This window comes from Anguilla anguilla, chromosome 3 (assembly GCF_013347855.1).
Source record: "Anguilla anguilla isolate fAngAng1 chromosome 3, fAngAng1.pri, whole genome shotgun sequence".
NCBI lineage: Eukaryota > Metazoa > Chordata > Actinopteri > Anguilliformes > Anguillidae > Anguilla > Anguilla anguilla.
Window position 1 is genome coordinate 30,109,432 of NC_049203.1, and position 13,110 is coordinate 30,122,541.

The window sequence follows — 13,110 nt, forward strand, 5'->3', positions numbered from 1 at the left end:
ACACAAACAATGATATAAAAAAACACATGTAGAAGTACCACCTATATCAGCAATATCTGACACAGCGCCGTTGGAGTTTTTCATCACAGGGAATGGTGAAGACTATATTGATCTAAACAATACGCTGTTGTACATACGACTCAAAATCACAAGACCTGATGGGACAGCCATCGCCGACGGTGCGCCTGTCGGGTTGATAAACTATCCTGGGGCTACTATTTTTTCCCAGGTTGATGTTTCGTTGGGCGACAGACTGGTCTCACAGAGCTCGAACACTTACCCATACCGTAGTATCATTGAATGTTTAATGAACTATGATAGACACACCCTGGAATCACTTTTCTCTGCTGGGCTTTTTTACAAGGATACAGCCAGACATATGGATGCAGCAGACCCCGCTGGCGATAATAATGGTCTGACAAAGAGAGCATCTTTTACAAATGCCAGTAGGGTGGTGGAATTGTTGACACCAATCCACAGCAATATATTTTTTCAAGAAAAATTGATGTTAAATGGCGTTGATATTAAAATACGAATGACCCGATCAAAGGGTGAATTATGCCTAATGCGCAGTGACGCCGTGGCATACAAAATAAGCATTCTTACAGCATCCTTATTTGTTAAAAAAAGTTCCTGTATCCCCTGCTGTAAGACTAGGTCACGCTCAAACATTACTCTCAGCTACTGCAAAATATCCAATTGATAGAGTGTATCTAAAAACATTTTCCATACCTGCTGGGACACGTGTGTCCAATCAGGAGAATTTGTTTTTAGGAACACTACCAAAATCTATTGTGATAGGTATGTCCGACAATGATGCATTTACGGGTGCTTACAATAAGAACCCCTTTGCATTCAAACACTATGATCTAGAATTCTTAGCAGTCTACGTGGATGGACAACAATATCCAGCTAAACCCCTGCAGCCCCAATATCTGACGGGGTCAGCCGTACGTGAGTTTTACCAGTTAGCACTCGCCTCAGGAAGACATCTTAAAAATAGAGCCCTAGCTATTGACCGAGAAGACTTTTTGAACGGCTACACACTCTATGCATTTAACCTCACACCCGACGAAGAATTTGGTGAACATTTATCTCTAGGCTGGAAATCTACGGTTGGAAACTCACTTCAGACAGCCACTGCCACATACTATCAATCTGATAGTTTATGCTGTATTTGATAGCATAATTGAAGTATCAATCTGTAGACAGGTCCTGGTGGATTACTAGTGAGCCAATGAATACTGTTCAACTAACAGCCATTATGGACAAAATTTCTGCAAATACGCATTTTCTTGGTGTGTTAGCGAGCGACCAGTTACCTGAAAGACCTGTGCAGAAACTACCTTCATCGGTAATAATTAATACACACAGCTCGGATCTCCCTGGGGAACACTGGCTAGCCGTCTACATAACCGAGGATCGTATCGGGTGTTTTTTTGATAGTTTTGGAAACAAGCCAAACCACAAATTGTTTCCACCATCCATCTATACGTTTTTAAGAACTTCGTGTTCAAGACTACAATTCTCAAACAAACAGGTTTAAGACCTTATGTCGATCACTTGTGGTGAACACTGCGTTTTTTTCCTCCATCACATGTCAAGAGGATTAAACTATGAAGATGTAATGTCTAAATACTCTGATAATTTGGTTAAAAATGATAACATAGTCTCGCAATTTGTGAAAACATTGCAACTCTTTGTGTGTAATTCTAATATTTTTTAACTGTGTTCAACATGTACAGATGGGGAAAATGTTCATAAACTTTAAAGTAATAATCTCAAAGATTTTCATTAAAATAAATGCCTGTTAAATCACTATCTATCGCTGAATTAGGTAACACAATGGTGATTGAGCCTATTATATTAATTTATATTATTATTATTATTATTTATGATAATATTTAGGATGATATTATTTATGAGAACTGGGTGTCTGTGGCGACATTCCTGGGAAAAAAATCACAAGCGGCGCATAGCTAGTGACGCGTTTTCCATCACCCATCAGTGGTTGGTCTGCCAGAGAGGGTAGGCGGACGCAACAGGCTTGCTCTTCAACTCACTTGTGTGTGAGCGGCGTACTGTTTTTCCGGTGTCTGCTAGTGTTACAATAACAGAGAAGGGGTGGGGGTGGGGGGTTATGGAACCCTAATAAGATTTTGTGTAACATGAGAGATAATATTATTTGTTGATGTAGATTTCGTATTACATTTGATGACAATGTAACGTTACTAAATTACATAGCCTAGCTATTTGCACAGCTAACGCTAACTACCGGACTATGTCAATAAAGGCAACATTAGTTTAGACAACGTTGCGCACAGTATCCATCTCTCATATCAGGTAACGTTGCATTAGCTAGCTAGCTAGCTAATGTAATTAACACAATCTAATGTCAGCTAACAATTAGAAAAAACGCTAGCTAACGCTACCAACCGGTACCGACCTCGCAAACCGTCTCTCGAATGCAAGGCTACCTTGTTGAAACGTAGCTAACTAAAGGCCAGTTCAGATCTATGATTCGCAACGAAACTGGATGCAACCTGCTAAATTCCAAGACATCTGATTGTAAACGTTCTAAAACTGCACTTGGCGATTTGACAAGGTGGGTCTTTTGAGACCCCAGGTAAAGGCTTCAGACGCTCTGCAACTAACTAGTTCACACCACTGCAATTTTCTCTGCAACATTCTAAAACCATTTAGTCTCATTGCGAATCATTCATCTGAACTGGCCTTAAAGTTACCGTTCTTTACATTGCCATCAAGTTCATCAATATATTGATTGGAATAAAGCCGGGGTATAGGTGGAGCAGAGCCGGGTCTGATTTCTGTGTAAAGATGCCAAGCTGGAGAAAACTAAATAAAAGAATACGGCAGTATGGATTAGCGTTGTTATTTTATTACGCTTCCTCATATGTTCCTTCAGCCTTGATGCCCTTTTTTGATGAAATCTCCATTGTTTTTGTTTTATTCTTCTTATTCGGATTGCTAATTTAACACCCAGCTCAGCTTTATTCTCGAACAGTTTAGCTAGCAAAACCAGAAACAAGGCAGTTGTTCCAGAAATATCACACAACAATCATTCATGAAAAAGACTGTTCATTGTGCATGAGCTACATAATTGCACGAGCCACACTGCAATGTAAAGATGTTCATACCGAGCAAAAGGTGGATAAAGAACGTTTGTGGAAATTGATCATCACTAATTCTACCCCAGGTCTGCTGCAGCATTTTAACCCGGCTCGGCAGTGTAAAGACAGCTTAAGTTAGCCTAATGTCAGACAATGAATGAGTATGTACATAACGTTACTTGTATAACAACCATTTTTTATTCAGTAAATAATAAGTGTAATAGTTGGCGTGGCACAGGTGCCAACTGACTGACATCACACAGGCGACACTGGTTGGATCCGGTTGGGTCTATGGGAAGTGAGGTCCAAAAACACACATGCAATTACCGCTTCTCGCCATTGGTACCGCCAAAGAGAACGAAATGTAAATCTTCAAGACTGTAACTTTAATGTACTGTGAGGATGATGAAGAATAAACAAGACAAACGAAATTATACAAGTCAAAATTTCATTTATTAACAATGTTGAAATATACAAAACACATTTCAGTGAGAATAAAAACACATTTCATAGAAAGAATAAAAACACATTTCATAGAAAGAAAATGAAAACGCATTTCACAGTAAAAAATAAATAAAATTTTTAAAAAATTAATAAATAATAAAAACAAAAGACAGAAAATGCTACACATTTCGTAACAGTACATTTCAAAAGGTGAGCCAGGAGGCTGTGTCCAAAATCTCATCTACAAAACACCCCCCACCCATTGACATAATGGACAATATTGTCTATCTTGGCATTCATAAAAATATTCTTTCACCACTAAAAAATCATATTCTGTCATAGCAACAAGATAAACCCGACAATAACCCTAAGATATGCCTCACTGAATAACGAAATTAACGAGAAAAAGTTTTTAAAAATGATACCATGTCATTCTACAGTCAATATCTGGGACTAAATATTGAATAAATATACATCCTTACTGTTGGTTTTACGTGTAGAGATGTCTCTTTTGAGACTGCGTGGTCATATAGTGTGTCTTGGACAATCCATTGGGGAAATATACGTGCATTTGTGACGCCTGGGTATCTTCCAAAATAGCTGTGCGTAATACCACACCTGTTGTTTATGGCGTCGTCGCCCTTTTTAGTACAGTCGGGCTTGATTGACAATTCATTTATTCAGTAGGCGAGAGTATAAACTTTCTAACGATGTATAACATGTCTAATTCTACTTTTGGAATAGCGTTTTATAGGTCAGCGTAACAGGAAATATTCTTCGCATTGCATTCACTTATGCATTCACTCTGTTAGCAGAAAAATACGCTGCACCTAACGAAACGTGGTCAACGATATTTCGTAATTTCTTGGAAAATACTATTATTATTGAAGACTTCTGAACATAGCAAAGCCATATGTTTGCTGATAGACCTAGCTGACATTGTTTTCTGGAGCAAAACAGAAGCGAATAGAACAGTATCATTGACACTGTCTCTGTCTCCATCGACTGAACATAGCCTAGATGAGATTTCATCATTGCTATGTAAGTATTACTGCTCACAATATTTTGGTTACATTATTTTTGAAATTGAGTATCTTTAAATATGTTAGTGGTGTTATATAATGTGGATATTTCACACTGTAATGTAAGCGTTAGATGGTAGTGTAATAGTTTTTGTGAAGCATGCAACAGTGATGACGTGAGTTGGAACATTGCCAAAACGTGGTGGACAGTTGAAAATTGTTTTCATGTTGTCCCATCCCCATACAAGAAAACATACGAGAGTACAGAGTATAGAAATACACACAAGTTAGGCCTAATTATTACACATTTAGGTACTGTACCGCATTGTGTGACGATATTTTTGCATTATTTTTTTAATCTGATAGCAATGTTTCATCTTAAACCTTCATAAGGGGCTCATATGCTTTATAATGAACAAAAAGCATTTTATTCAATTTTGGAGAGATTTTGGGTATGTTTCTGGACCCCTAGCTATTTTAGACCACTGTACTGACTGAAAGCTTGTAATTCCCACTTGAAAATTATGCAACAGTGATTTTCTTGCGTCAAAACAGTTGATTTGTAGTGAAATACATGAATGTGTTGTGATTTACAGCAATGCATAATTTAGATATTTTGGATAGATTTGGAGACGCTGGGTACACTGCTTAGTTTTTGCTTCATACATCCATAGTAGTTCTACATATCCACCCTTAGATTTTATGAACTTGTGGTCAAGAAGTTTTTGATCTAGCAAATGTATAGTTTAACCTCCTGTATATATGCAATCTCTCAGTATTTCATTGCAAACTTAAAAAGTGCAAATTTATTTTTGATTCTTTGTCAAAACAATTGCATTTGTGGCACTTTATTTCTTCCGAAATTATGAATATAAATTAATCTGCGTTAGTATTGTAAATTGTACAAATGTCTTGTTTCATTTAAGCCATTTTTCAAGTCTCAAGTGGTGTTCAAATCTGGAGTTATAAAGCTTTAAATAGGGTACCCCCTAAATGGGCAAGGACTGGCATGATTTGGCTTGTGCGCTAAGGGGTTAAACACATTATCCCCCTCCACACCGACAGCGGCGGCTTGTGTTCCTGGTAAAGTCTGCTCTGCATCATTCTTTACAGAAGGTGTCGGTACAGCCAGAGTTAAAGTATTAGTTTCAAGTTCCCCCTGCTTAACCAATGACAAGTATCTATGCAATAATGATGTGTATTGTTTGGCTTTCTTGTGCGGGTCCAAATCATCTCTACTCAAAACATTCTTTATAGCGGCGTCCAAGTCGTTTTCCGCAGTCCGTCTTAGAGGTATGGGGGCATTGTTATCCCTTAATCTATCCAACTGTCGTTGGGGGACTAAATACATTTTCTCAGCATACTCCATCAGATTAACTCTGTCGTGATGCAATTAGACTACTGATAAACGGAACTGCCACACTTAAGAGTGGGAGAAGGAAAGCCCCACTTTGATTAATAGCTCATTTTTTCCTACATACACCAATATTTTTATCCGCAATAAACTTTATCACTGTTTTCTTCTTTTCCAAATTTTTATATTGTGAATTTGTAAGTGGTATGGTACCCCTGAGAATGTTAAAAGCCACTTCGCACAGGGTCAGTATTAACTCGTTTGACGCCGATTGCAAAATGAGTCGTCTCTGTGCAGGTTTAGCATTAAGTAACAGTTTCAAAAGCGGTAAGTTCCTATGAATCCTAGCCAACATATCGGTGTCTCAACTCTTTTTTCTGGGCATAAACAGACGGATATGCTGAAAGCAAATCTGTTCTGAGACAATATGCGTCCTGTGTTTTGGTTTTATAATCAATCAGGAGATATCTGTAAGGCTTTTCTGTGGCGTTTTTAAAACATACCATAAAATACTTCGTATTTCCAGGGTACATTTGCCTGGCCAGTACATTTATTTGATTGTCGTCTCTGGGGTTGCTGATTGTTCTGCTAGTTTTACCCCTGAAAAAACAAATTCTGTACCAGGTAGATGGCACTGAGGATGCGGTGATGTACATATTGCGTAAAAAAAATTTCAACATGATGGTTATTATTGCGTCTTTCATCACATCGTCAAAAATTAATAAATTATTCTTAGCCACAGGTAGGAGGTTGTCGTCATCTAGAGTGCCAGGTATCCCTTCAACGAACTTGATGTCTCATCTTCATTAACTCGTCGTAAAGCGGTTGTGCCAGCAGTCATAAATGCACACAATGTTTTCAATTTTATCAGAAATCACATTGTCAGCATTGGCAATAAACATCTTCACAAAAAAATGTTTTTCCCGAGTTTGAAGGTCCGCTTATTACACAAGAGAAAGGGTGTTGAAGTCTAAAGTCAAAATTTGACGTCTCTCAACCCCTGAATAGACCTATCCATACCGCTATTGGTACCCATAAGGCAATGTCGAGAAATCAGAAGGACGCGTTTGTTGTACACAACTTTAAAACGCTTAACGACTGATTTGTTTTTCAGTGTGAGTTGCTTTTTGTCCCTCACAATGTTGTCAGTGTGCGCAAGTATGTGTTGATTGCTGTCTCTATTCACAACATAGTGGTCAACAAGACCAATCAGTGTGTTTAATTTGATTGCCTTTGAATTTTTGGAATTCAGTGTAATCCCATTTGCTTTCATACACGTTTTCCCACGTGCCGTCCGATACCCGTATGTCTTTGGACCGCCCGAGCAAAATTGATGTAATCCCCACAGCCTATTTCATCCATCAGATCTCCTCGATACGGTCCTAGGGGTGGTTCCCAGTCACCATCCTTAGAAACAAAGACAACGCTGTCTGTGTCGCTGTACAACAATCTATCGCCCAGTTTATCCATAAGATTATACAATTGCAATCGTGCATGCGCCGTTGTGAAAGCACCGAGAAACACGTTTATGTCGCGAGTGTGCCCACCATATCCATCAGCATGATGCCACTGAATCAACGCCACATCTTCCGAGACAAACGAAAAGTGGGTGACATCAACATTTCTGCAACGGGTAAATTTTCCCTCATTGAGAAGCAACCCCAGAGGCTGTTAAGGAGAAGTTTGTTGATGTATCTACGAGCTTGATTCACGCATATTTCATCAGGACTCAACCCAATATTCTCCTTTTAGAAATAGTCATCAATATAGGCTCTCTTGTTGGCCTCTGACATTGCTTGCTCTGGGTAACCGCTAGCCTCCCACTTGTACTGGAGAAAAGTTTTCAAATAGTCAGAAACTAGCGTGTCTGAGCTTTGGGGGAAATGCCAAACCTCGTCTATAGTGACTACAGCGTAACCCTTCTCAACAGCTTTCATCAGCTCGATGCTAACCCAGCATCCTGAAATCGACCTTTCTTCACCGTTGTGGTGACAGGGTGTAATCTGATTTTCCTGTTCGGTGCATGTTCGACAGAGAGTGAACATTAGTTTCCCATTACAACGATAAGGTAGGACGGGGTGGAGTAGCCCTCGCGGCGGTTGCACCGTTGCTTTGACCAAGCCGTAATAGTTTTCGAGAGGTTCAAAGTCCTTGAAAATTATCTGAGGGTGACCTATGGGATAGCTTTTCCTAGCCTGACAATATGGGTATAAACTTGTGAAATCCAAATACCTGATTTTCTCCCCCTCTTTAGCTTTGTAGTACAACTTGTAAGCATTTAACCTACCGCCAAAGAGGCTGTCTCTAGGTTTCAATCGTGCCGGGTGTGTGTATGTAGCCATAAATTCGATTGTTTTGTTTAGCACGCTTCCACGCGCATTCCCACATAACTTCAACCTTCAACCCATATGTCTTTGTAAGAGTTTCCAGTTTGTCATTAAAACGCTTTCTTAAAACCCCATATGGTATCTTGGACAACGGATGAGTGTGGTTTGGGTTATAACAGCACGCGTGACCATGATGCATACAACCATTAAATTCAAGAGCTATTCTCTCGCTGTCTTATTCGTAATAGCCGTCAACATAATATTTACCCACCATCATCTCACCGTGGGTCAGAGCGTGGTGCATATGTACATTTCTGCTTTCCTTGACAAATTCTAACCATTCAATGGAAATGTTTGAATATGCTTTGTGTTGGTTAACGTAAGCGCTGTTATGTGTCAGGGCCAGTGTGTCTTTGGGGAGAAAACGTGTCTTGTAGACAGCCATACAGCAGGACGCCAGCGTGGTGTGGTTAAACGGGTCAAGACTTGTACATTCTATAAATTTGTCGCGGTATTTTAAGCAAACCTCTCTTAGCAGGACGACATCGTTTCTACCATAGGTGTACAGTTCTTTCTGGAAGTCAAAAACACCGTCAGCAACTTCGTTGTACCACTTGTCAAATTCGGCCTTGTCCTTATCCGACATGGTCTTATAACCATAGTAATGTTTATTGGGGTAAGGAACGCGGTAGCTGTCATTTTCCTGCTTGTTAAATTTGTGTGGGAAATGCCCTTTCTCCACAGTGCTCAGTGCAGCGGATATTTTAGCAAGACGCATAGGGATGAATGAGTAGCTATTTATGTATCGCTGTATCGTCGTACATAGAAATCAGCCTACACCCCATCATGGTGATTTTAGGTGTAATGCCCTCTTTGGAAAAATGTTCCAGGAGAATAAAATTGTCAAACCCCGCGGCATTGTGCGCTAGCTATGTATAACCTCTATACTTGGGGGATCTAAACTTGCTCAAAAGTTTTTCAATACAGTCACCCCCTTCAGCTGTAAACTCTTCGTCGTTAAATGTGATGGCACAGACAAAGTTGGCGCTGTGTTTGCCATTCTCAAACCGGGTCTCAAAATCAAAGAAAATATAATTGGTGTCTGTTTTTTTTAAAGCGGTAGGTTTTATGTAACAATTATGTTCTGCATCTGGTAACAAATTTTCGCTGCAATTAATACAACGCCCCATAACACATTTGTGCGCTTTTGGGTTTTTCACACTAACATGGTAGCGTCTGTTACATTTCTTACAATACTTTGTAACATCGCATGGTACCACTAACGCTCCTGACTCACCTGTGGAAACAGACTGTTTGTGTTTATCAAAACAAAAGCCTGATTTGCAATACCTTGAACAATCATTGCAATATTTTGGCTTTTTAGGTTTCTTGTAACATTCGGAGTCATTGTACACATCACAACTGAACTTACAGCTGTGGTCTCGACAATTACTAAATCCTACATAGCAAAACTGACAAACACATGGCTCGCCTAGGAATGCCTTAAGATTCCGTATCACATAATAATGACCGTCGTGAAGATACAAGAACACCGTCCTACTATGTGGTGTGTCTCTTGTATGATATTTCTGCAACATGTTTGAACCCGATCTATAGAATACAACTATTTTAGTGCACCCTCAAACCTTGAAATATCTTTAAACCCTATTTTCTGTTGTATTGTATAACCGATGCGTGTGTGCATGTCTGCTGCAACCTTCTCTAGTGTGTTGGCGGGTGCTTGAGGGTCTAGATAATGTGCGAGATAGATTGTGAAACACAGGTTGTTTGAAATGTTAGAAGGACAAAATAAATTCATCCTGTTTTTGCTAACCACTTCATTGTGCGCAAGGTCGCGTAGCTTTCTATACACACCACCGTTCTTACTCCGTGTAATAGAAACTGTTAGCTCCAAGTTGTCATCAACCATGGTTTGCGTGTTGCTCTGCATAACTCTTTCAATGGCATACAAGAAACGCTCAACTCCGTAACCATTTTCTGGAGACAACATTGCGTTCACATCTGTAGCTAGGCTGGAGCCTCTCAAGGTAATGTTCAAAATGCCGTTTTCCCCAGCTAAGGTTTGAGAAAACTCCGACCACACCACCCACTCTTGCCAACCTTTTTACATCTACACTGTCTAAACCACGATTAGATGACACATCGGTGCGACCGCCTCCATTTTGCAGAGCGTGTACTGTGTTGTTGAAACTGGCGATATCATCAGACATACGGTACATAGAAACATCATTCATGAGACCGTCTGTTAATATGTCATTGTCTTGGGCACTATCCTCAACATCTAACAGCGCGTTAATGGTATGCAGAGTGTCATTAAACTCCGCAATAACCATAGCGTGTTCGCATTCGTCATCTGTGGTATCAAGCCTCCTACGTTTGGTTGGCTGTGACATTGTGGTATCTATTTTGTCTGTTAGTCACAACAATTGTTTAACCTTTTAGTTTTTAATGAAATTAAATGCGTTCTGACAAAAGTGGTTGCATAAAAGAAAATAAAAAAGCATAAAAACCTATAATATTCACAGCTGCATGCACACAAGTTGGTCTCGTTAAAAGAGACCGGCGTGGAACATCAACTAGGCCTACGGGAAATGTTCGAAAGTCGGCTTAAATCCTCTGAAAAAGCACCCCAATCCACTTTACACAATGAAAAAACTTCACGGATAGGCTAATCTGTCTGATTATTCAACGTTGTAGTCAACTCCTGGTATCTACGCTCCCATCTCAGATTGTCATCAACCAACCTCATTCAATACAACATTCTTTATCTCAACAATATTCTCAGCCAACTTTTCAACAGTCTTGCACTGCCTCTCAAAAACAGACACGTTTCTGTCAAACCGATCTGGATAATGGTGGAGTTCGCTGGTAACATAGATCATTGACTATATCAAAACATAAACAGTCATACCCTTGACGAGAATCTTCAGCAGGTTCTTGGTTGTTGCATAATCCAACAGCTTCAGAATCGTCCACAAAATCTTCAATAATTCCGCACTGTGATGCGGTTGCCGTACACCGATTCCTCACCACAGTAGGCGCCGGTAGGACTATATCTTTGTTCTTATTCGAGTCTGTTGGCAGATCCTTAAAGTCAGCTTCATCCCAGAATTTGATTTGCGTGTCCGACCAGGCTTCAACGCAATCCAAATCGACGGCCGCAGTTTGGGGTGTCTGTTCGCACTCTTCAAACAGTCCGGGGTCTCCTAGCACGGTATCCTCTGTGTAAAAATCTGCAATTCTGTAATAATAAATATTGTGGTTAGTTCAGTACTATCGATCTAGATTTCTCTTTTTCATTCAGTAGCCTATACATTGGCATTAAGGTCGCAGTGTGTAGGATTTGCCAAAATGAAATGTAGTATTCACAAATATTTTTGTCGTAATCTGTAATTTCCCCCGCCTGATGTCACCATCACACACAATACATCTTTTAAGGAATGATGATTAGCCTATAGCCTTTTAGATTTAGATCTCACCTATGACGTTGTCCATAAACAAATTTTAACGCTTTGCCGAAACACCGACCTCCGCGTCTGTCGTCTTATGCACGGGGTCTTTCCGCTTGGAACCCTCTCCAACAGGCCTTTCCGATGATCGGCCTGAAAACTTCCTTGACACCCCTCGCAGCGGTTGTTTGAACCCCGGCGGTGTGATGGATTCAACCAGATCTTGCAGACCTACTAAAACCGCATTCGCCAGCATTAGCAATACAGTTTATCACAGAAATGGATATTCTTGAAAAAAATAGGGTTGTGCTTACCAAGTGCCGACTGTTCGGGTACACTTTGGTCACACAATATAGGCGTAATAATATCACCATACACTGAAAGGTATGATAAAACAGGTTTAATTAATAGCGAAATAACGACGGCCAAAATGTTATTTTCTTTCATAGACACAGATGATTAGACCATACTAACTGAGAGAGTCGAATCCTTCAATTTTGACGATTGCGTTAATGGTATCGCATTCAGCAGCACCTATCAAATATACAGTCTGCCTGTTAAACAAAAAACAAAAGTGGACATAAAGCTAAATGCAGCAACACAAAATGTAATTATAAATAAAACAAAATCTGTAAGAACAAACAAATCAACTCACTCAAAGTGAAAGAATCCATCGTAGTCTTCTTAAGATGCGCTTGTCAACAGGTCAACTCGGTAAATAACCACGCGGTACCCGGGTCAGTTTTATACAGACCCTACAGGTTAAATATATTTACAACTAAACACGTCTCGGTCATCAGCTGTCACCGACACATCACCGACATGTCCGGGCAACACGCAAATATATATAGTGTTATACAAATGTATAATGTCATAAATCTCACTGACAAACAGATGTCTCCTTTTAAACACCGACAGGGGGTGGTGTCATTAAGCACATCATACTATGGGAAATGTTTGAAAAGTCTGAATAAAAGATCTAACAAAGGCCCCCGCTGAAAAACGGTTGTCTCCTTTCAAAAACAGATTGGCGAGGTGTCGTTAAGAATGTCAACTACGAGGAAATGTTTGTAAAGTCTGAATAAAGACATCTAACAAAAACACCCCCATTGACAAACGGATCCTTGAAACAATAACTGGGGGGTGGTGTCATAAATCTCTCACTGACAAACAGACCTGCCACTCAAACGGTCATGTCACTCAAACTGATCTGTCAATCAAACTGACAGGGGGGTCATAAATCAATCATTTTGACAGAAAGTATAGGATAGATAACTACTTAGGTTCATGATCAGACCAAGTGACTGGTATTTCACAAATATTACGTATATTATGAAATAGGTCTTTAGATGCAAAAAGAAA

At 39.7% G+C, this 13,110-nt stretch overlaps 1 long non-coding RNA gene across 1 annotated transcript; it reads right to left on the reverse strand.

The window, feature by feature from the left end:
- Window positions 1–5,516: 5,516 nt before the first annotated feature.
- LOC118222325 lies at window positions 5,517–12,542 on the reverse strand. The gene is made up of 3 exons (XR_004764267.1): window positions 12,223–12,542; window positions 11,779–12,125; window positions 5,517–11,540 (listed from the first exon to the last, which is right to left on the reverse strand). It is a non-coding gene; the product is annotated as an uncharacterized LOC118222325 (long non-coding RNA).
- Window positions 12,543–13,110: the final 568 nt, after the last annotated feature.